This window comes from Oncorhynchus mykiss, unplaced genomic scaffold (assembly GCF_013265735.2).
Source record: "Oncorhynchus mykiss isolate Arlee unplaced genomic scaffold, USDA_OmykA_1.1 un_scaffold_887, whole genome shotgun sequence".
In the NCBI taxonomy this organism is placed as follows: domain Eukaryota; kingdom Metazoa; phylum Chordata; class Actinopteri; order Salmoniformes; family Salmonidae; genus Oncorhynchus; species Oncorhynchus mykiss.
In genome coordinates this window covers 20,001-39,315 of record NW_023494334.1, presented here as the reverse complement: position 1 = coordinate 39,315, position 19,315 = coordinate 20,001, and the positions used below count along the sequence as shown (strand labels likewise).

Below are 19,315 nucleotides of genomic sequence, written 5' to 3'. Positions count from 1 at the left end.
GGAGCAAGCCCCATTTCCGACTCCCTGTTCGAAAAATCCATTTAATATGTAGTCCCCCGATGGGGGACGTATCAGATATTAAACTGATAAGAACAGATACTACACTTGATCTTAGCCAAAAGGCCGAGAAGCGATAACCCACAAATGGAACCCTGAAACCGCCGGACCCCCGGGGGTCTCGACAGACCCCAGCGGGTGGGTTGGCAAAAGCCAGCTCCTCTCTCCCTCCAACCCCCACCCACCCACCCACCCACCCACCCACCCACTGTTTCCCTGGCAACAAACAGGCAGGTGTTTTTTGGAAAAAGTCGCTAATGCGTCTGTAAGTCACTATCCTGGCCCATCTCTGTCAATTTCTCTTGAAACAAGATACCGGGCTCTGCAAGAAGCAAAGCCGCTCCAAAAATACGTGGAACTCGTAAGTGTTCCTCTCCACGGAAGTCTTTAGTAAAAGGCGAAAGGCTTGTGCGTAATGAAGAGAAACCAGAGTCATATGGAAGTCAAGAGGTCGGGGCCCGAGACACACTCTGTGCACTCTAGGCAGGGTTCCCGCGGGTGCTCCCGGAACCCACTCTTCCAAGTTTTGGAGGGCTGTCTGTGGATAAAAAGAAGGTCGCAGACACAGAGAGAGAGAGAGAGAGAGAGAGAGAGAGAGAGAGAGAGAGAGAGAGAGAGAGAGAGAGAGAGAGAGAGAGACACACACAATCCTGGCCCCAATTCTTTTTTTTTTTTTTTTTTTTTTTTTTTTTTTAAGTAAAATGGCGGGAAACGGGGGACCCCATTGAAGGGCGCTTCGCCTTTCTTTCAGTTTGAATGTTTCTTTCCTTCTCTTCTTCTGCTAGCTAGCTAGCTAGCTAGCCAGCCAGCCAGCTGTTTACATAGCTTTGTGAATTTACATTTTTCCTTGACAACGGGAGAAAAGTGTTGCACCGTTCCCGGAGGTACTGCAATACCGGGTCGATGCGTGGAGCGGACGGAGCAAGCCCCATTTCCGACTCCCTGTTCGAAAAATCCATTTAATATGTAGTCCCCCGATGGGGGACGTATCAGATATTAAACTGATAAGAACAGATTTTTTTTTTTTTTTACAAAAAATAATTTATTTACACTCAATACCATTCATACTTTACAAAATCATAGTTCTCATTCATTCTACTTACAAAAAACACCAAACACCCAAACAAAAACAAACCTCAGGGGAGCATCGTCCCTCCCCGTCATACCTAACCAATACCTAACCCTTCCCTATCTTCCCTTCCCTAATCTATCCCCTTACAAACCTCACTCTAACACTCCCAGCCCTAATCCCCCCTTCCACCTCTCCCGTGCCGCATGCTGCCCCCACTTTATCTCCTCCCTCTTCATCCTCCCCCTCACATCACCTTCCACCCTCCTCACTATCCCTTCCACCCCCAAATCTCTCCCTGTCTTAACTAAATTCTGCCTGGCTTCCCACAGCCCCCTTTTAAAGAGACTCATGAGAAGCCAGAGCAGAAACCTGTCCCTTTCCGTTCCCCTCGCTCTCCCTACGCCTCGCTCTAACCTAGCCCAAGTCAGCAAAAAATCGCTCCTAACCATACCTAGCAACACCCGTGCCCTAGCCCAGACTAGTCCGGCAAAGGCACAGTCCCAGAAGGCATGGCGCACAGTCTCCTCCCTGCCACAAGCAGATCTTGGACAGGTGGAGGATCGCGACAAACTATGCCGGTACATGATGGAACGTACCGGCAAGCACTTATGGAGGCTCAACCAATTCAGGTCCTTGAGCCTGTTGTCCAGGCCCCGCGCCTGCACTCCCTCCCAGACCACTGACGAGATGCCCGCCACAGGCGCAGGACTCCCTGCCTGCCTGACCTCCTCGTACAGGTGCCTGTGGTCTAAACCTACTCGGGCAACTTCAACCTCGGTGTGCGCACGCAGCCACTTGGCCGCATGGCCAAAGTGCCACGGCAGCTGTTCCGCCCGAGGACCCGCGTTAGACCACACCATTACGCTTCTCGCCTGATACGAGAAGAACACCCGCAGGAGGTAACCGGACGGGTGTATCACCGGATGAGCCAGCTCTGTCAACACGAAGGACACAAATATTGTGTCCAGCTTGAGGGGGATGTTTGGTACCCCCCTACCTCCCTCCCCGATGGGACAGAGCATGCGTGCCCTGGCGACCCACTCGTACCTGCCACCCCACATGAACTGAAACACAAGCCTCACCAGAGGCCTCCTCAGACAAACCGGCAAAGGGTAGATGTATGCCAAATACAACAGAGATGGCAATACATCCACCTTTAGGACCAGGACCTTGCCTATAAAAGACAAAGACCTAGCCTTCCACATTGCTAGCTTCCTCTGTACCACTGCAATCCTCATGTTCCAGTTCAGCGTCGCTGAGCCAGAGGTCTCAAAATGGACCCCGAGAATCCTCAGGGCCCCCTCACAGAGAGATAACCCCCCGGGCACATCCGTTCTACCGCGCCATCTTCCGAAAAACTTTACGGAAGACTTTGCATGGTTCAGAACCGCCCCCGACGCTCGGGTGAAATCCCCAATGATGGCAAGGGACCTTGTCAGGCACGAGTCCTTGCATAGCAGCAAGGAAGTGTCGTCGGCGTACTGCGTCATCTTAACACGCAGCCCACCACTTCCAGGGATCAACAAGCCCTCCACCCCTGTGTCTGCCCTAATGGCAGCCCCCAGAGGCTCCATGTACAGAACGAAGAGGAGTGCCGAGAGCGGGCACCCCTGCCTGACCCCAGACGAGAGGTCAAAAACGTCACCCAAGTGACCGTTTACGCTAACTCGACACCCCGCTCCGACATATAATGTACGGATCCATCCTATATACTTCTCCCCAAATCCTAATCTACCTAATACCCTGAATAGAAAATATCTATTCACGCGATCAAAGGCTTTCGCCTGATCAAGCGCTGCTACCATTAAAGGCAGACCTCTATCTTCAACCCAGGCGATGGAGTCCCTGATCAACTGAAGGTTCCATCTAATAGAGCGTCCCTCTACCCCGCACGTCTGATCCTCGTGGACGACGTAGGGAAGAGCTGTGCGCAACCGATCCGCTAAGACCTTTGCAAGCAACTTGTAGTCTACACACAGCATGGTCAATGGCCGCCAGTTGCCAAGGTCGGTTGCGTCCCCCTTCTTGTAAAGAAGTGACAGCACACCGACTACCATTGAACCCCCCGGGACACCCGTCTCGAGGATGGCCTTCAAGACTTCGAGTACCACCGGTCCAAGTATACCCCAAAACTTGAGGTAAAACTCCGCCGGCAGCCCATCCATCCCAGGCACCTTCCCTTTTCCCATCCTCCTAAGAGCGCTCTCAACCTCTTCTAGTGAGATCTGGGCCTCCATCACGTCTCTAATGTCTTCCGGCAACCTCCGGGACAAGTGTTCTAAAAACACATTTCCCTGCTCTACATCTATTTCCCTTTCCTTAAATAAACCTCGGAAATGATCAGTTGTCACCCTGACCATCTCCTCTGGTTTACTTACTACACTACCATCTTCTTCTCTAACTCCATGCATTACCTTCCTACTCTGCCTGGCCCTAACCGACTTAAAGAACATAGCGGAACAAGTCTCATTATGTTCTAAAAAGCCACTATGTGCACTCTCCAGGAAAGCTCGAGCCTTCTGCTCCTGCAGCTCCCTGAGCTGCGCCTTCAGGGCTGTGGATTTCTCCCAGTCAATCGACCCGCCGAGGTTGCCTGCCTCGTACTCGAGTTCGAGCAACCTTTGGATATGATCCACCTCCCTCCTTTCCTCCCTTTTTTTCCTCTTAGCATATCCTATAATAAAGGCCCTAATTCTTACCTTTACTAAATCCCACCACTCTAACACCCCCTCACACATGGGCCGGAGACCTTCAAGCCCCCGAAACACCCCTGTGACGGCATTGACAAAGACCTGCTCATCCAGTAAATCCCGATCTAGTTTCCAGTACCCCCTACCGAAGAGGCAGACTGGCGACCCCACCTGTAGGAGCACCCCGTCATGGTCCGAAAAGAAGACAGGCAACAGCCGCCCAGACAACCGACCCAAAGACCTAGATACAAAAATATAGTCGAGCCTCCGCGCAACCCCCCTGGAGTTGCGCCATGTAGGACCGACCATTGCCGGAGTAGTGTGCAGGCCACCATCAACCAGACCATGGCAAGCCATTAGCCCGGTGATGGCACCTGCACTACTGTCCCCCGCTATCCCTAAATCTATGTTAAAATCACCTCCTATCACCAAGTGCCTATTTGTAACACACAGGGGCGCCAGACAGTCCACCATCACCCTCCTGTCTGCCGCCACCTGTGGCCCATACACCCCAAATAACCTATATCTAATCTCCCTATACTTGACATCAACCCCCAAAACTCTCCCCTGTATTACAACAAAAGTGCTCTCTACAATTATCTCCCTATTCCCAAACAATATCCCTACCCCCGTTGAGTGCACCCCTCCTATGCCCCACAACGAAACTCCCTTTACCCACTCCCTCCTAAACCTTTTTACATCCCCTCCATCCCTCAGGTGAACCTCCTGCAAAAAACAAACATCAAAACCCACCCCCTCTAAAAAACTAAAAACCGCCCTCCTCTTAACAAAGTCCCTTAAACCCCTTACGTTTAAACTAAACAAAATTAACATAATATTCTATTATAATACAAAAGAAAACAAAAACCTCACTTTTCCAAAACTGACACCAAAACAACAGGAGGCTCACCTGATGCTCCCCTGGTCCATCACATCCGGCAGGGACGTCTTCCCCTCATCTGACGTCCCCCCGTCCTCCTCCATTACTCCAACCCAGGATGCAGGTATGGTGTTAGGCCGAGTTCCCTGCATCCTGGGTTCCCCACCAACACCCTCTATTTCTTCCTCCCTGAAGGCTTCCGGGCCGAGACTAGGGGACCCCACCTCCTCAAAGAGGAGTTGAGAACCCCCAGTCAAACCGTCCCGAACAACCTCCAGGGATTCACCTTCCACCAAATGCTGCGGGGCTGCGGAAAAAAGAGAAGATAAATTTACCTTTCCCTCCCCCATCCCTCTCTTGGCTACCCCCCCCCCTCCGTCCGCAACCCCCTCCCTCTCCCTCCTCTTCCCTTTCTTTTTTGGTGTAGGAGGTAGCGGGGAGACACCACCCCTCTTCCCCGCTAGCTCCTCCACCATTTCTCTCATCTCCTCTACAAGTAAACTTGACATGCTGTCCCCCCACTCTCCCACACCACTCACACCCCCTCCCCCCGCCACCCCTCCCTCCGGTCCTTCATGTCCTGTTGCCATCTCCTTCTCAGCCCCCACTTCCTCCGTTGTTTCCCCCTCCAGGCCTTCCACTCCATTGCCTTCATCCGTCTCCTTCCTCCCCTCTTCTCCTGCCGCTGCGTCCTCCTGAGCAGCTGTTCTTTCTGGGCCCGTGTTGTTGTAAGAACCTCCTCCTCTTCCTCCATCCCCCGCTCCTGCTCCCCCCCCAGCTGCAGACGCATATGACCTGTGACGAGCCGGGCACTCCCGCCACAGGTGTGCTGACGAGCCACACCCGTGGCACGCCTTAGGCTCGTCACAATCCTTCGCCTCGTGCTCCCCAGAACCACAAAATCTGCACTTTCTAGTGCTGCACGAGGCGAGGATATGGCCGTAGGCCATACAGCGCCTGCAGAACGGGGGCTGACGTGCATAGTACAACGTCCCCCTGTCAGCCCCCAGGGAGAACATTGCAGGGGGATGAAGGTAGCCACCCAGGCCCTTTGGGTCCTCCCTGAGAAGGGCCTGGAATCCTCTCCTCCCATTCCAGAATCCTAGGGAGTCCCTCAGGTGCCTTGCTGATGAGATATTATCCACGTATCTCCCAAGAAACGCCTTCACCTCCTCATCTGTTACGTGGGGATTATACATGTTGACCGTTATTACTCTGAAATTATTCTTGGCCAAGCTAGACACTTCATAGTGACACAATGGCCTCGTGGCTCCCAAATCTCTCGCCTTCTTCATGATCTCATCATGCTTATCTTCCTTATGAAAAGTCACATCATATGCCACTTCCATCGGGTTCCCTTGTAGGCATAAAACGTCTTTTACCTCCAGCTTCATAACCCCCATCAGAATTGTTCTTCCAAATGTCTCTCTGCCAAAAGGTTCCATCTCCTTGTTTTTCCACGTAAACCTCAAAGTATTTACCATCCCGATCCCTGGGATTGACTTGTTTGGCGTGTACCGAGCCATTTCCACCTTCACAATGACAAGCACACCAAACAAACAAAAATAAACAGCTCTCTAAACAAGAAGCCACTGAAAAGAATAATTTTGGGGCAAAACGATTCCTTCAAAACTTTTATCGCCCTCCTAGGACGACCTCTTGGCTCAGGGGCTCTAGGACACCTCGGTGTCAAGCTTGTACTGAGCCAAAAGGCCGAGAAGCGATAACCCACAAATGGAACCCTGAAACCGCCGGACCCCCGGGGGTCTCGACAGACCCCAGCGGGTGGGTTGGCAAAAGCCAGCTCCTCTCTCCCTCCAACCCCCACCCACCCACCCACCCACCCACCCACCCACTGTTTCCCTGGCAACAAACAGGCAGGTGTTTTTTGGAAAAAGTCGCTAATGCGTCTGTAAGTCACTATCCTGGCCCATCTCTGTCAATTTCTCTTGAAACAAGATACCGGGCTCTGCAAGAAGCAAAGCCGCTCCAAAAATACGTGGAACTCGTAAGTGTTCCTCTCCACGGAAGTCTTTAGTAAAAGGCGAAAGGCTTGTGCGTAATGAAGAGAAACCAGAGTCATATGGAAGTCAAGAGGTCGGGGCCCGAGACACACTCTGTGCACTCTAGGCAGGGTTCCCGCGGGTGCTCCCGGAACCCACTCTTCCAAGTTTTGGAGGGCTGTCTGTGGATAAAAAGAAGGTCGCAGACACAGAGAGAGAGAGAGAGAGAGAGAGAGAGAGAGAGAGAGAGAGAGAGAGAGAGAGAGAGAGAGAGAGAGAGAGAGAGAGACACACAATCCTGGCCCCAATTCTTTTTTTTTTTTTTTTTTTTTTTTTTTTTTTAAGTAAAATGGCGGGAAACGGGGGACCCCATTGAAGGGCGCTTCGCCTTTCTTTCAGTTTGAATGTTTCTTTCCTTCTCTTCTTCTGCTAGCTAGCTAGCTAGCTAGCCAGCCAGCCAGCTGTTTACATAGCTTTGTGAATTTACATTTTTCCTTGACAACGGGAGAAAAGTGTTGCACCGTTCCCGGAGGTACTGCAATACCGGGTCGATGCGTGGAGCGGACGGAGCAAGCCCCATTTCCGACTCCCTGTTCGAAAAATCCATTTAATATGTAGTCCCCCGATGGGGGACGTATCAGATATTAAACTGATAAGAACAGATACTACACTTGATCTTAGCCAAAAGGCCGAGAAGCGATAACCCACAAATGGAACCCTGAAACCGCCGGACCCCCGGGGGTCTCGACAGACCCCAGCGGGTGGGTTGGCAAAAGCCAGCTCCTCTCTCCCTCCAACCCCCACCCACCCACCCACCCACCCACCCACCCACTGTTTCCCTGGCAACAAACAGGCAGGTGTTTTTTGGAAAAAGTCGCTAATGCGTCTGTAAGTCACTATCCTGGCCCATCTCTGTCAATTTCTCTTGAAACAAGATACCGGGCTCTGCAAGAAGCAAAGCCGCTCCAAAAATACGTGGAACTCGTAAGTGTTCCTCTCCACGGAAGTCTTTAGTAAAAGGCGAAAGGCTTGTGCGTAATGAAGAGAAACCAGAGTCATATGGAAGTCAAGAGGTCGGGGCCCGAGACACACTCTGTGCACTCTAGGCAGGGTTCCCGCGGGTGCTCCCGGAACCCACTCTTCCAAGTTTTGGAGGGCTGTCTGTGGATAAAAAGAAGGTCGCAGACACAGAGAGAGAGAGAGAGAGAGAGAGAGAGAGAGAGAGAGAGAGAGAGAGAGAGAGAGAGAGAGAGAGAGAGAGAGAGACACACACAATCCTGGCCCCAATTCTTTTTTTTTTTTTTTTTTTTTTTTTTTTTTTAAGTAAAATGGCGGGAAACGGGGGACCCCATTGAAGGGCGCTTCGCCTTTCTTTCAGTTTGAATGTTTCTTTCCTTCTCTTCTTCTGCTAGCTAGCTAGCTAGCTAGCCAGCCAGCCAGCTGTTTACATAGCTTTGTGAATTTACATTTTTCCTTGACAACGGGAGAAAAGTGTTGCACCGTTCCCGGAGGTACTGCAATACCGGGTCGATGCGTGGAGCGGACGGAGCAAGCCCCATTTCCGACTCCCTGTTCGAAAAATCCATTTAATATGTAGTCCCCCGATGGGGGACGTATCAGATATTAAACTGATAAGAACAGATACTACACTTGATCTTAGCCAAAAGGCCGAGAAGCGATAACCCACAAATGGAACCCTGAAACCGCCGGACCCCCGGGGGTCTCGACAGACCCCAGCGGGTGGGTTGGCAAAAGCCAGCTCCTCTCTCCCTCCAACCCCCACCCACCCACCCACCCACCCACCCACCCACTGTTTCCCTGGCAACAAACAGGCAGGTGTTTTTTGGAAAAAGTCGCTAATGCGTCTGTAAGTCACTATCCTGGCCCATCTCTGTCAATTTCTCTTGAAACAAGATACCGGGCTCTGCAAGAAGCAAAGCCGCTCCAAAAATACGTGGAACTCGTAAGTGTTCCTCTCCACGGAAGTCTTTAGTAAAAGGCGAAAGGCTTGTGCGTAATGAAGAGAAACCAGAGTCATATGGAAGTCAAGAGGTCGGGGCCCGAGACACACTCTGTGCACTCTAGGCAGGGTTCCCGCGGGTGCTCCCGGAACCCACTCTTCCAAGTTTTGGAGGGCTGTCTGTGGATAAAAAGAAGGTCGCAGACACAGAGAGAGAGAGAGAGAGAGAGAGAGAGAGAGAGAGAGAGAGAGAGAGAGAGAGAGAGAGAGAGAGAGAGAGAGAGAGAGAGAGAGAGAGACACACACAATCCTGGCCCCAATTCTTTTTTTTTTTTTTTTTTTTTTTTTTTTTTAAGTAAAATGGCGGGAAACGGGGGACCCCATTGAAGGGCGCTTCGCCTTTCTTTCAGTTTGAATGTTTCTTTCCTTCTCTTCTTCTGCTAGCTAGCTAGCTAGCTAGCCAGCCAGCCAGCTGTTTACATAGCTTTGTGAATTTACATTTTTCCTTGACAACGGGAGAAAAGTGTTGCACCGTTCCCGGAGGTACTGCAATACCGGGTCGATGCGTGGAGCGGACGGAGCAAGCCCCATTTCCGACTCCCTGTTCGAAAAATCCATTTAATATGTAGTCCCCCGATGGGGGACGTATCAGATATTAAACTGATAAGAACAGATACTACACTTGATCTTAGCCAAAAGGCCGAGAAGCGATAACCCACAAATGGAACCCTGAAACCGCCGGACCCCCGGGGGTCTCGACAGACCCCAGCGGGTGGGTTGGCAAAAGCCAGCTCCTCTCTCCCTCCAACCCCCACCCACCCACCCACCCACCCACCCACCCACTGTTTCCCTGGCAACAAACAGGCAGGTGTTTTTTGGAAAAAGTCGCTAATGCGTCTGTAAGTCACTATCCTGGCCCATCTCTGTCAATTTCTCTTGAAACAAGATACCGGGCTCTGCAAGAAGCAAAGCCGCTCCAAAAATACGTGGAACTCGTAAGTGTTCCTCTCCACGGAAGTCTTTAGTAAAAGGCGAAAGGCTTGTGCGTAATGAAGAGAAACCAGAGTCATATGGAAGTCAAGAGGTCGGGGCCCGAGACACACTCTGTGCACTCTAGGCAGGGTTCCCGCGGGTGCTCCCGGAACCCACTCTTCCAAGTTTTGGAGGGCTGTCTGTGGATAAAAAGAAGGTCGCAGACACAGAGAGAGAGAGAGAGAGAGAGAGAGAGAGAGAGAGAGAGAGAGAGAGAGAGAGAGAGAGAGAGAGAGAGAGAGAGAGAGAGAGAGAGACACACACAATCCTGGCCCCAATTCTTTTTTTTTTTTTTTTTTTTTTTTTTTTTTTTAAGTAAAATGGCGGGAAACGGGGGACCCCATTGAAGGGCGCTTCGCCTTTCTTTCAGTTTGAATGTTTCTTTCCTTCTCTTCTTCTGCTAGCTAGCTAGCTAGCTAGCCAGCCAGCCAGCTGTTTACATAGCTTTGTGAATTTACATTTTTCCTTGACAACGGGAGAAAAGTGTTGCACCGTTCCCGGAGGTACTGCAATACCGGGTCGATGCGTGGAGCGGACGGAGCAAGCCCCATTTCCGACTCCCTGTTCGAAAAATCCATTTAATATGTAGTCCCCCGATGGGGGACGTATCAGATATTAAACTGATAAGAACAGATACTACACTTGATCTTAGCCAAAAGGCCGAGAAGCGATAACCCACAAATGGAACCCTGAAACCGCCGGACCCCCGGGGGTCTCGACAGACCCCAGCGGGTGGGTTGGCAAAAGCCAGCTCCTCTCTCCCTCCAACCCCCACCCACCCACCCACCCACCCACCCACCCACTGTTTCCCTGGCAACAAACAGGCAGGTGTTTTTTGGAAAAAGTCGCTAATGCGTCTGTAAGTCACTATCCTGGCCCATCTCTGTCAATTTCTCTTGAAACAAGATACCGGGCTCTGCAAGAAGCAAAGCCGCTCCAAAAATACGTGGAACTCGTAAGTGTTCCTCTCCACGGAAGTCTTTAGTAAAAGGCGAAAGGCTTGTGCGTAATGAAGAGAAACCAGAGTCATATGGAAGTCAAGAGGTCGGGGCCCGAGACACACTCTGTGCACTCTAGGCAGGGTTCCCGCGGGTGCTCCCGGAACCCACTCTTCCAAGTTTTGGAGGGCTGTCTGTGGATAAAAAGAAGGTCGCAGACACAGAGAGAGAGAGAGAGAGAGAGAGAGAGAGAGAGAGAGAGAGAGAGAGAGAGAGAGAGAGAGAGAGAGAGAGAGAGAGAGAGAGAGAGAGAGAGAGAGACACACACAATCCTGGCCCCAATTCTTTTTTTTTTTTTTTTTTTTTTTTTTTTTTTTAAGTAAAATGGCGGGAAACGGGGGACCCCATTGAAGGGCGCTTCGCCTTTCTTTCAGTTTGAATGTTTCTTTCCTTCTCTTCTTCTGCTAGCTAGCTAGCTAGCTAGCCAGCCAGCCAGCTGTTTACATAGCTTTGTGAATTTACATTTTTCCTTGACAACGGGAGAAAAGTGTTGCACCGTTCCCGGAGGTACTGCAATACCGGGTCGATGCGTGGAGCGGACGGAGCAAGCCCCATTTCCGACTCCCTGTTCGAAAAATCCATTTAATATGTAGTCCCCCGATGGGGGACGTATCAGATATTAAACTGATAAGAACAGATACTACACTTGATCTTAGCCAAAAGGCCGAGAAGCGATAACCCACAAATGGAACCCTGAAACCGCCGGACCCCCGGGGGTCTCGACAGACCCCAGCGGGTGGGTTGGCAAAAGCCAGCTCCTCTCTCCCTCCAACCCCCACCCACCCACCCACCCACCCACCCACCCACTGTTTCCCTGGCAACAAACAGGCAGGTGTTTTTTGGAAAAAGTCGCTAATGCGTCTGTAAGTCACTATCCTGGCCCATCTCTGTCAATTTCTCTTGAAACAAGATACCGGGCTCTGCAAGAAGCAAAGCCGCTCCAAAAATACGTGGAACTCGTAAGTGTTCCTCTCCACGGAAGTCTTTAGTAAAAGGCGAAAGGCTTGTGCGTAATGAAGAGAAACCAGAGTCATATGGAAGTCAAGAGGTCGGGGCCCGAGACACACTCTGTGCACTCTAGGCAGGGTTCCCGCGGGTGCTCCCGGAACCCACTCTTCCAAGTTTTGGAGGGCTGTCTGTGGATAAAAAGAAGGTCGCAGACACAGAGAGAGAGAGAGAGAGAGAGAGAGAGAGAGAGAGAGAGAGAGAGAGAGAGAGAGAGAGAGAGAGAGAGAGAGAGAGAGAGAGAGAGAGAGACACACACAATCCTGGCCCCAATTCTTTTTTTTTTTTTTTTTTTTTTTTTTTTTTTAAGTAAAATGGCGGGAAACGGGGGACCCCATTGAAGGGCGCTTCGCCTTTCTTTCAGTTTGAATGTTTCTTTCCTTCTCTTCTTCTGCTAGCTAGCTAGCTAGCTAGCCAGCCAGCCAGCTGTTTACATAGCTTTGTGAATTTACATTTTTCCTTGACAACGGGAGAAAAGTGTTGCACCGTTCCCGGAGGTACTGCAATACCGGGTCGATGCGTGGAGCGGACGGAGCAAGCCCCATTTCCGACTCCCTGTTCGAAAAATCCATTTAATATGTAGTCCCCCGATGGGGGACGTATCAGATATTAAACTGATAAGAACAGATACTACACTTGATCTTAGCCAAAAGGCCGAGAAGCGATAACCCACAAATGGAACCCTGAAACCGCCGGACCCCCGGGGGTCTCGACAGACCCCAGCGGGTGGGTTGGCAAAAGCCAGCTCCTCTCTCCCTCCAACCCCCACCCACCCACCCACCCACCCACCCACCCACTGTTTCCCTGGCAACAAACAGGCAGGTGTTTTTTTGGAAAAAGTCGCTAATGCGTCTGTAAGTCACTATCCTGGCCCATCTCTGTCAATTTCTCTTGAAACAAGATACCGGGCTCTGCAAGAAGCAAAGCCGCTCCAAAAATACGTGGAACTCGTAAGTGTTCCTCTCCACGGAAGTCTTTAGTAAAAGGCGAAAGGCTTGTGCGTAATGAAGAGAAACCAGAGTCATATGGAAGTCAAGAGGTCGGGGCCCGAGACACACTCTGTGCACTCTAGGCAGGGTTCCCGCGGGTGCTCCCGGAACCCACTCTTCCAAGTTTTGGAGGGCTGTCTGTGGATAAAAAGAAGGTCGCAGACACAGAGAGAGAGAGAGAGAGAGAGAGAGAGAGAGAGAGAGAGAGAGAGAGAGAGAGAGAGAGAGAGAGAGAGAGAGAGAGAGAGAGACACACACAATCCTGGCCCCAATTCTTTTTTTTTTTTTTTTTTTTTTTTTTTTTTTTTAAGTAAAATGGCGGGAAACGGGGGACCCCATTGAAGGGCGCTTCGCCTTTCTTTCAGTTTGAATGTTTCTTTCCTTCTCTTCTTCTGCTAGCTAGCTAGCTAGCTAGCCAGCCAGCCAGCTGTTTACATAGCTTTGTGAATTTACATTTTTCCTTGACAACGGGAGAAAAGTGTTGCACCGTTCCCGGAGGTACTGCAATACCGGGTCGATGCGTGGAGCGGACGGAGCAAGCCCCATTTCCGACTCCCTGTTCGAAAAATCCATTTAATATGTAGTCCCCCGATGGGGGACGTATCAGATATTAAACTGATAAGAACAGATACTACACTTGATCTTAGCCAAAAGGCCGAGAAGCGATAACCCACAAATGGAACCCTGAAACCGCCGGACCCCCGGGGGTCTCGACAGACCCCAGCGGGTGGGTTGGCAAAAGCCAGCTCCTCTCTCCCTCCAACCCCCACCCACCCACCCACCCACCCACCCACCCACTGTTTCCCTGGCAACAAACAGGCAGGTGTTTTTTGGAAAAAGTCGCTAATGCGTCTGTAAGTCACTATCCTGGCCCATCTCTGTCAATTTCTCTTGAAACAAGATACCGGGCTCTGCAAGAAGCAAAGCCGCTCCAAAAATACGTGGAACTCGTAAGTGTTCCTCTCCACGGAAGTCTTTAGTAAAAGGCGAAAGGCTTGTGCGTAATGAAGAGAAACCAGAGTCATATGGAAGTCAAGAGGTCGGGGCCCGAGACACACTCTGTGCACTCTAGGCAGGGTTCCCGCGGGTGCTCCCGGAACCCACTCTTCCAAGTTTTGGAGGGCTGTCTGTGGATAAAAAGAAGGTCGCAGACACAGAGAGAGAGAGAGAGAGAGAGAGAGAGAGAGAGAGAGAGAGAGAGAGAGAGAGAGAGAGAGAGAGAGAGAGAGAGAGAGACACACACAATCCTGGCCCCAATTCTTTTTTTTTTTTTTTTTTTTTTTTTTTTTTTAAGTAAAATGGCGGGAAACGGGGGACCCCATTGAAGGGCGCTTCGCCTTTCTTTCAGTTTGAATGTTTCTTTCCTTCTCTTCTTCTGCTAGCTAGCTAGCTAGCTAGCCAGCCAGCCAGCTGTTTACATAGCTTTGTGAATTTACATTTTTCCTTGACAACGGGAGAAAAGTGTTGCACCGTTCCCGGAGGTACTGCAATACCGGGTCGATGCGTGGAGCGGACGGAGCAAGCCCCATTTCCGACTCCCTGTTCGAAAAATCCATTTAATATGTAGTCCCCCGATGGGGGACGTATCAGATATTAAACTGATAAGAACAGATACTACACTTGATCTTAGCCAAAAGGCCGAGAAGCGATAACCCACAAATGGAACCCTGAAACCGCCGGACCCCCGGGGGTCTCGACAGACCCCAGCGGGTGGGTTGGCAAAAGCCAGCTCCTCTCTCCCTCCAACCCCCACCCACCCACCCACCCACCCACCCACCCACTGTTTCCCTGGCAACAAACAGGCAGGTGTTTTTTGGAAAAAGTCGCTAATGCGTCTGTAAGTCACTATCCTGGCCCATCTCTGTCAATTTCTCTTGAAACAAGATACCGGGCTCTGCAAGAAGCAAAGCCGCTCCAAAAATACGTGGAACTCGTAAGTGTTCCTCTCCACGGAAGTCTTTAGTAAAAGGCGAAAGGCTTGTGCGTAATGAAGAGAAACCAGAGTCATATGGAAGTCAAGAGGTCGGGGCCCGAGACACACTCTGTGCACTCTAGGCAGGGTTCCCGCGGGTGCTCCCGGAACCCACTCTTCCAAGTTTTGGAGGGCTGTCTGTGGATAAAAAGAAGGTCGCAGACACAGAGAGAGAGAGAGAGAGAGAGAGAGAGAGAGAGAGAGAGAGAGAGAGAGAGAGAGAGAGAGAGAGAGAGAGAGAGAGAGAGAGAGAGAGAGAGAGACACACACAATCCTGGCCCCAATTCTTTTTTTTTTTTTTTTTTTTTTTTTTTTTTTAAGTAAAATGGCGGGAAACGGGGGACCCCATTGAAGGGCGCTTCGCCTTTCTTTCAGTTTGAATGTTTCTTTCCTTCTCTTCTTCTGCTAGCTAGCTAGCTAGCTAGCCAGCCAGCCAGCTGTTTACATAGCTTTGTGAATTTACATTTTTCCTTGACAACGGGAGAAAAGTGTTGCACCGTTCCCGGAGGTACTGCAATACCGGGTCGATGCGTGGAGCGGACGGAGCAAGCCCCATTTCCGACTCCCTGTTCGAAAAATCCATTTAATATGTAGTCCCCCGATGGGGGACGTATCAGATATTAAACTGATAAGAACAGATACTACACTTGATCTTAGCCAAAAGGCCGAGAAGCGATAACCCACAAATGGAACCCTGAAACCGCCGGACCCCCGGGGGTCTCGACAGACCCCAGCGGGTGGGTTGGCAAAAGCCAGCTCCTCTCTCCCTCCAACCCCCACCCACCCACCCACCCACCCACCCACCCACTGTTTCCCTGGCAACAAACAGGCAGGTGTTTTTTGGAAAAAGTCGCTAATGCGTCTGTAAGTCACTATCCTGGCCCATCTCTGTCAATTTCTCTTGAAACAAGATACCGGGCTCTGCAAGAAGCAAAGCCGCTCCAAAAATACGTGGAACTCGTAAGTGTTCCTCTCCACGGAAGTCTTTAGTAAAAGGCGAAAGGCTTGTGCGTAATGAAGAGAAACCAGAGTCATATGGAAGTCAAGAGGTCGGGGCCCGAGACACACTCTGTGCACTCTAGGCAGGGTTCCCGCGGGTGCTCCCGGAACCCACTCTTCCAAGTTTTGGAGGGCTGTCTGTGGATAAAAAGAAGGTCGCAGACACAGAGAGAGAGAGAGAGAGAGAGAGAGAGAGAGAGAGAGAGAGAGAGAGAGAGAGAGAGAGAGAGAGAGAGAGAGAGAGACACACACAATCCTGGCCCCAATTCTTTTTTTTTTTTTTTTTTTTTTTTTTTTTTTTTAAGTAAAATGGCGGGAAACGGGGGACCCCATTGAAGGGCGCTTCGCCTTTCTTTCAGTTTGAATGTTTCTTTCCTTCTCTTCTTCTGCTAGCTAGCTAGCTAGCTAGCCAGCCAGCCAGCTGTTTACATAGCTTTGTGAATTTACATTTTTCCTTGACAACGGGAGAAAAGTGTTGCACCGTTCCCGGAGGTACTGCAATACCGGGTCGATGCGTGGAGCGGACGGAGCAAGCCCCATTTCCGACTCCCTGTTCGAAAAATCCATTTAATATGTAGTCCCCCGATGGGGACGTATCAGATATTAAACTGATAAGAACAGATACTACACTTGATCTTAGCCAAAAGGCCGAGAAGCGATAACCCACAAATGGAACCCTGAAACCGCCGGACCCCCGGGGGTCTCGACAGACCCCAGCGGGTGGGTTGGCAAAAGCCAGCTCCTCTCTCCCTCCAACCCCCACCCACCCACCCACCCACCCACCCACCCACTGTTTCCCTGGCAACAAACAGGCAGGTGTTTTTTGGAAAAAGTCGCTAATGCGTCTGTAAGTCACTATCCTGGCCCATCTCTGTCAATTTCTCTTGAAACAAGATACCGGGCTCTGCAAGAAGCAAAGCCGCTCCAAAAATACGTGGAACTCGTAAGTGTTCCTCTCCACGGAAGTCTTTAGTAAAAGGCGAAAGGCTTGTGCGTAATGAAGAGAAACCAGAGTCATATGGAAGTCAAGAGGTCGGGGCCCGAGACACACTCTGTGCACTCTAGGCAGGGTTCCCGCGGGTGCTCCCGGAACCCACTCTTCCAAGTTTTGGAGGGCTGTCTGTGGATAAAAAGAAGGTCGCAGACACAGAGAGAGAGAGAGAGAGAGAGAGAGAGAGAGAGAGAGAGAGAGAGAGAGAGAGAGGAGAGAGAGAGAGAGAGAGAGAGAGACACACACAATCCTGGCCCCAATTCTTTTTTTTTTTTTTTTTTTTTTTTTTTTTTTTTAAGTAAAATGGCGGGAAACGGGGGACCCCATTGAAGGGCGCTTCGCCTTTCTTTCAGTTTGAATGTTTCTTTCCTTCTCTTCTTCTGCTAGCTAGCTAGCTAGCTAGCCAGCCAGCCAGCTGTTTACATAGCTTTGTGAATTTACATTTTTCCTTGACAACGGGAGAAAAGTGTTGCACCGTTCCCGGAGGTACTGCAATACCGGGTCGATGCGTGGAGCGGACGGAGCAAGCCCCATTTCCGACTCCCTGTTCGAAAAATCCATTTAATATGTAGTCCCCCGATGGGGGACGTATCAGATATTAAACTGATAAGAACAGATACTACACTTGATCTTAGCCAAAAGGCCGAGAAGCGATAACCCACAAATGGAACCCTGAAACCGCCGGACCCCCGGGGGTCTCGACAGACCCCAGCGGGTGGGTTGGCAAAAGCCAGCTCCTCTCTCCCTCCAACCCCCACCCACCCACCCACCCACCCACCCACCCACTGTTTCCCTGGCAACAAACAGGCAGGTGTTTTTTGGAAAAAGTCGCTAATGCGTCTGTAAGTCACTATCCTGGCCCATCTCTGTCAATTTCTCTTGAAACAAGATACCGGGCTCTGCAAGAAGCAAAGCCGCTCCAAAAATACGTGGAACTCGTAAGTGTTCCTCTCCACGGAAGTCTTTAGTAAAAGGCGAAAGGCTTGTGCGTAATGAAGAGAAACCAGAGTCATATGGAAGTCAAGAGGTCGGGGCCCGAGACACACTCTGTGCACTCTAGGCAGGGTTCCCGCGGGTGCTCCCGGAACCCACTCTTCCAAGTTTTGGAGGGCTGTCTGTGGATAAAAAGAAGGTCGCAGACACAGAGAGAGAGAGAGAGAGAGAGAGAGAGAGAGAGAGAGAGAGAGAGAGAGAGAGAGAGAGAGAGAGAGAGAGAGAGAGAGACACACACAATCCTGGCCCCAATTCTTTTTTTTTTTTTTTTTTTTTTTTTTTTTTTAAGTAAAATGGCGGGAAACGGGGGACCCCATTGAAGGGCGCTTCGCCTTTCTTTCAGTTTGAATGTTTCTTTCCTTCTCTTCTTCTGCTAGCTAGCTAGCTAGCTAGCCAGCCAGCCAGCTGTTTACATAGCTTTGTGAATTTACATTTTTCCTTGACAACGGGAGAAAAGTGTTGCACCGTTCCCGGAGGTACTGCAATACCGGGTCGATGCGTGGAGCGGACGGAGCAAGCCCCATTTCCGACTCCCTGTTCGAAAAATCCATTTAATATGTAGTCCCCCGATGGGGGACGTATCAGATATTAAACTGATAAGAACAGATACTACACTTGATCTTAGCCAAAAGGCCGAGAAGCGATAACCCACAAATGGAACCCTGAAACCGCCGGACCCCCGGGGGTCTCGACAGACCCCAGCGGGTGGGTTGGCAAAAGCCAGCTCCTCTCTCCCTCCAACCCCCACCCACCCACCCACCCACCCACCCACCCACTGTTTCCCTGGCAACAAACAGGCAGGTGTTTTTTGGAAAAAGTCGCTAATGCGTCTGTAAGTCACTATCCTGGCCCATCTCTGTCAATTTCTCTTGAAACAAGATACCGGGCTCTGCAAGAAGCAAAGCCGCTCCAAAAATACGTGGAACTCGTAAGTGTTCCTCTCCACGGAAGTCTTTAGTAAAAGGCGAAAGGCTTGTGCGTAATGAAGAGAAACCAGAGTCATATGGAAGTCAAGAGGTCGGGGCCCGAGACACACTCTGTGCACTCTAGGCAGGGTTCCCGCGGGTGCTCCCGGAACCCACTCTTCCAAGTTTTGGAGGGCTGTCTGTGGATAAAAAGAAGGTCGCAGACACAGAGAGAGAGAGAGAGAGAGAGAGAGAGAGAGAGAGAGAGAGAGAGAGAGAGAGAGAGAGAGAGAGAGAGAGAGAGAGAGAGAGAGAGAGAGAGAGACACACACAATCCTGGCCCCAATTCTTTTTTTTTTTTTTTTTTTTTTTTTTTTTTTAAGTAAAATGGCGGGAAACGGGGGACCCCATTGAAGGGCGCTTCGCCTTTCTTTCAGTTTGAATGTTTCTTTCCTTCTCTTCTTCTGCTAGCTAGCTAGCTAGCTAGCCAGCCAGCCAGCTGTTTACATAGCTTTGTGAATTTACATTTTTCCTTGACAACGGGAGAAAAGTGTTGCACCGTTCCCGGAGGTACTGCAATACCGGGTCGATGCGTGGAGCGGACGGAGCAAGCCCCATTTCCGACTCCCTGTTCGAAAAATCCATTTAATATGTAGTCCCCCGATGGGGGACGTATCAGATATTAAACTGATAAGAACAGATACTACACTTGATCTTAGCCAAAAGGCCGAGAAGCGATAACCCACAAATGGAACCCTGAAACCGCCGG

General features: G+C 50.6%; 27 non-coding genes and 2 pseudogenes across 27 annotated transcripts; all 29 read right to left on the bottom strand.

Moving 5' to 3' along the window:
- LOC118964039 lies at nucleotides 1-135 on the bottom strand (annotated as a pseudogene; the record flags this gene model as incomplete).
- A 240-nt stretch (nucleotides 136-375) lies between these two features.
- LOC118964002 lies at nucleotides 376-492 on the bottom strand. Its single transcript, XR_005051057.1, has one exon. It is a non-coding gene; the product is annotated as a U5 spliceosomal RNA (small nuclear RNA).
- Nucleotides 493-919: 427 nt separating this feature from the next.
- Nucleotides 920-1,099, bottom strand: LOC118964040 (annotated as a pseudogene).
- Nucleotides 1,100-6,664: 5,565 nt separating this feature from the next.
- On the bottom strand, nucleotides 6,665-6,781 carry LOC118964001. The gene has a single exon (XR_005051056.1). It is a non-coding gene; the product is annotated as a U5 spliceosomal RNA (small nuclear RNA).
- Nucleotides 6,782-7,212: 431 nt separating this feature from the next.
- On the bottom strand, nucleotides 7,213-7,403 carry LOC118964020. The gene has a single exon (XR_005051075.1). It is a non-coding gene; the product is annotated as a U2 spliceosomal RNA (small nuclear RNA).
- Nucleotides 7,404-7,643: 240 nt separating this feature from the next.
- On the bottom strand, nucleotides 7,644-7,760 carry LOC118964000. The gene has a single exon (XR_005051055.1). It is a non-coding gene; the product is annotated as a U5 spliceosomal RNA (small nuclear RNA).
- Nucleotides 7,761-8,191: 431 nt separating this feature from the next.
- Nucleotides 8,192-8,382, bottom strand: LOC118964018. The gene has a single exon (XR_005051073.1). It is a non-coding gene; the product is annotated as a U2 spliceosomal RNA (small nuclear RNA).
- A 240-nt stretch (nucleotides 8,383-8,622) lies between these two features.
- LOC118963999 lies at nucleotides 8,623-8,739 on the bottom strand. Its single transcript, XR_005051054.1, has one exon. It is a non-coding gene; the product is annotated as a U5 spliceosomal RNA (small nuclear RNA).
- A 444-nt stretch (nucleotides 8,740-9,183) lies between these two features.
- On the bottom strand, nucleotides 9,184-9,374 carry LOC118964017. Its single transcript, XR_005051072.1, has one exon. It is a non-coding gene; the product is annotated as a U2 spliceosomal RNA (small nuclear RNA).
- Nucleotides 9,375-9,614: 240 nt separating this feature from the next.
- On the bottom strand, nucleotides 9,615-9,731 carry LOC118963998. The gene has a single exon (XR_005051053.1). It is a non-coding gene; the product is annotated as a U5 spliceosomal RNA (small nuclear RNA).
- Nucleotides 9,732-10,175: 444 nt separating this feature from the next.
- Nucleotides 10,176-10,366, bottom strand: LOC118964016. The gene has a single exon (XR_005051071.1). It is a non-coding gene; the product is annotated as a U2 spliceosomal RNA (small nuclear RNA).
- A 240-nt stretch (nucleotides 10,367-10,606) lies between these two features.
- Nucleotides 10,607-10,723, bottom strand: LOC118963997. Its single transcript, XR_005051052.1, has one exon. It is a non-coding gene; the product is annotated as a U5 spliceosomal RNA (small nuclear RNA).
- Nucleotides 10,724-11,177: 454 nt separating this feature from the next.
- Nucleotides 11,178-11,368, bottom strand: LOC118964015. The gene has a single exon (XR_005051070.1). It is a non-coding gene; the product is annotated as a U2 spliceosomal RNA (small nuclear RNA).
- A 240-nt stretch (nucleotides 11,369-11,608) lies between these two features.
- Nucleotides 11,609-11,725, bottom strand: LOC118963996. Its single transcript, XR_005051051.1, has one exon. It is a non-coding gene; the product is annotated as a U5 spliceosomal RNA (small nuclear RNA).
- A 447-nt stretch (nucleotides 11,726-12,172) lies between these two features.
- LOC118964014 lies at nucleotides 12,173-12,363 on the bottom strand. Its single transcript, XR_005051069.1, has one exon. It is a non-coding gene; the product is annotated as a U2 spliceosomal RNA (small nuclear RNA).
- A 241-nt stretch (nucleotides 12,364-12,604) lies between these two features.
- On the bottom strand, nucleotides 12,605-12,721 carry LOC118963994. The gene has a single exon (XR_005051049.1). It is a non-coding gene; the product is annotated as a U5 spliceosomal RNA (small nuclear RNA).
- Nucleotides 12,722-13,162: 441 nt separating this feature from the next.
- Nucleotides 13,163-13,353, bottom strand: LOC118964013. Its single transcript, XR_005051068.1, has one exon. It is a non-coding gene; the product is annotated as a U2 spliceosomal RNA (small nuclear RNA).
- A 240-nt stretch (nucleotides 13,354-13,593) lies between these two features.
- LOC118963993 lies at nucleotides 13,594-13,710 on the bottom strand. Its single transcript, XR_005051048.1, has one exon. It is a non-coding gene; the product is annotated as a U5 spliceosomal RNA (small nuclear RNA).
- Nucleotides 13,711-14,145: 435 nt separating this feature from the next.
- On the bottom strand, nucleotides 14,146-14,336 carry LOC118964012. The gene has a single exon (XR_005051067.1). It is a non-coding gene; the product is annotated as a U2 spliceosomal RNA (small nuclear RNA).
- Nucleotides 14,337-14,576: 240 nt separating this feature from the next.
- On the bottom strand, nucleotides 14,577-14,693 carry LOC118963992. Its single transcript, XR_005051047.1, has one exon. It is a non-coding gene; the product is annotated as a U5 spliceosomal RNA (small nuclear RNA).
- A 451-nt stretch (nucleotides 14,694-15,144) lies between these two features.
- On the bottom strand, nucleotides 15,145-15,335 carry LOC118964011. The gene has a single exon (XR_005051066.1). It is a non-coding gene; the product is annotated as a U2 spliceosomal RNA (small nuclear RNA).
- A 240-nt stretch (nucleotides 15,336-15,575) lies between these two features.
- Nucleotides 15,576-15,692, bottom strand: LOC118963991. The gene has a single exon (XR_005051046.1). It is a non-coding gene; the product is annotated as a U5 spliceosomal RNA (small nuclear RNA).
- A 435-nt stretch (nucleotides 15,693-16,127) lies between these two features.
- On the bottom strand, nucleotides 16,128-16,317 carry LOC118964026. Its single transcript, XR_005051081.1, has one exon. It is a non-coding gene; the product is annotated as a U2 spliceosomal RNA (small nuclear RNA).
- Nucleotides 16,318-16,557: 240 nt separating this feature from the next.
- LOC118963990 lies at nucleotides 16,558-16,674 on the bottom strand. The gene has a single exon (XR_005051045.1). It is a non-coding gene; the product is annotated as a U5 spliceosomal RNA (small nuclear RNA).
- Nucleotides 16,675-17,112: 438 nt separating this feature from the next.
- LOC118964006 lies at nucleotides 17,113-17,303 on the bottom strand. Its single transcript, XR_005051061.1, has one exon. It is a non-coding gene; the product is annotated as a U2 spliceosomal RNA (small nuclear RNA).
- Nucleotides 17,304-17,543: 240 nt separating this feature from the next.
- LOC118964057 lies at nucleotides 17,544-17,660 on the bottom strand. The gene has a single exon (XR_005051110.1). It is a non-coding gene; the product is annotated as a U5 spliceosomal RNA (small nuclear RNA).
- A 435-nt stretch (nucleotides 17,661-18,095) lies between these two features.
- Nucleotides 18,096-18,286, bottom strand: LOC118963995. Its single transcript, XR_005051050.1, has one exon. It is a non-coding gene; the product is annotated as a U2 spliceosomal RNA (small nuclear RNA).
- Nucleotides 18,287-18,526: 240 nt separating this feature from the next.
- On the bottom strand, nucleotides 18,527-18,643 carry LOC118964056. Its single transcript, XR_005051109.1, has one exon. It is a non-coding gene; the product is annotated as a U5 spliceosomal RNA (small nuclear RNA).
- A 451-nt stretch (nucleotides 18,644-19,094) lies between these two features.
- LOC118964052 lies at nucleotides 19,095-19,285 on the bottom strand. Its single transcript, XR_005051105.1, has one exon. It is a non-coding gene; the product is annotated as a U2 spliceosomal RNA (small nuclear RNA).
- Between the last annotated feature and the right edge of the window lie 30 nt (nucleotides 19,286-19,315).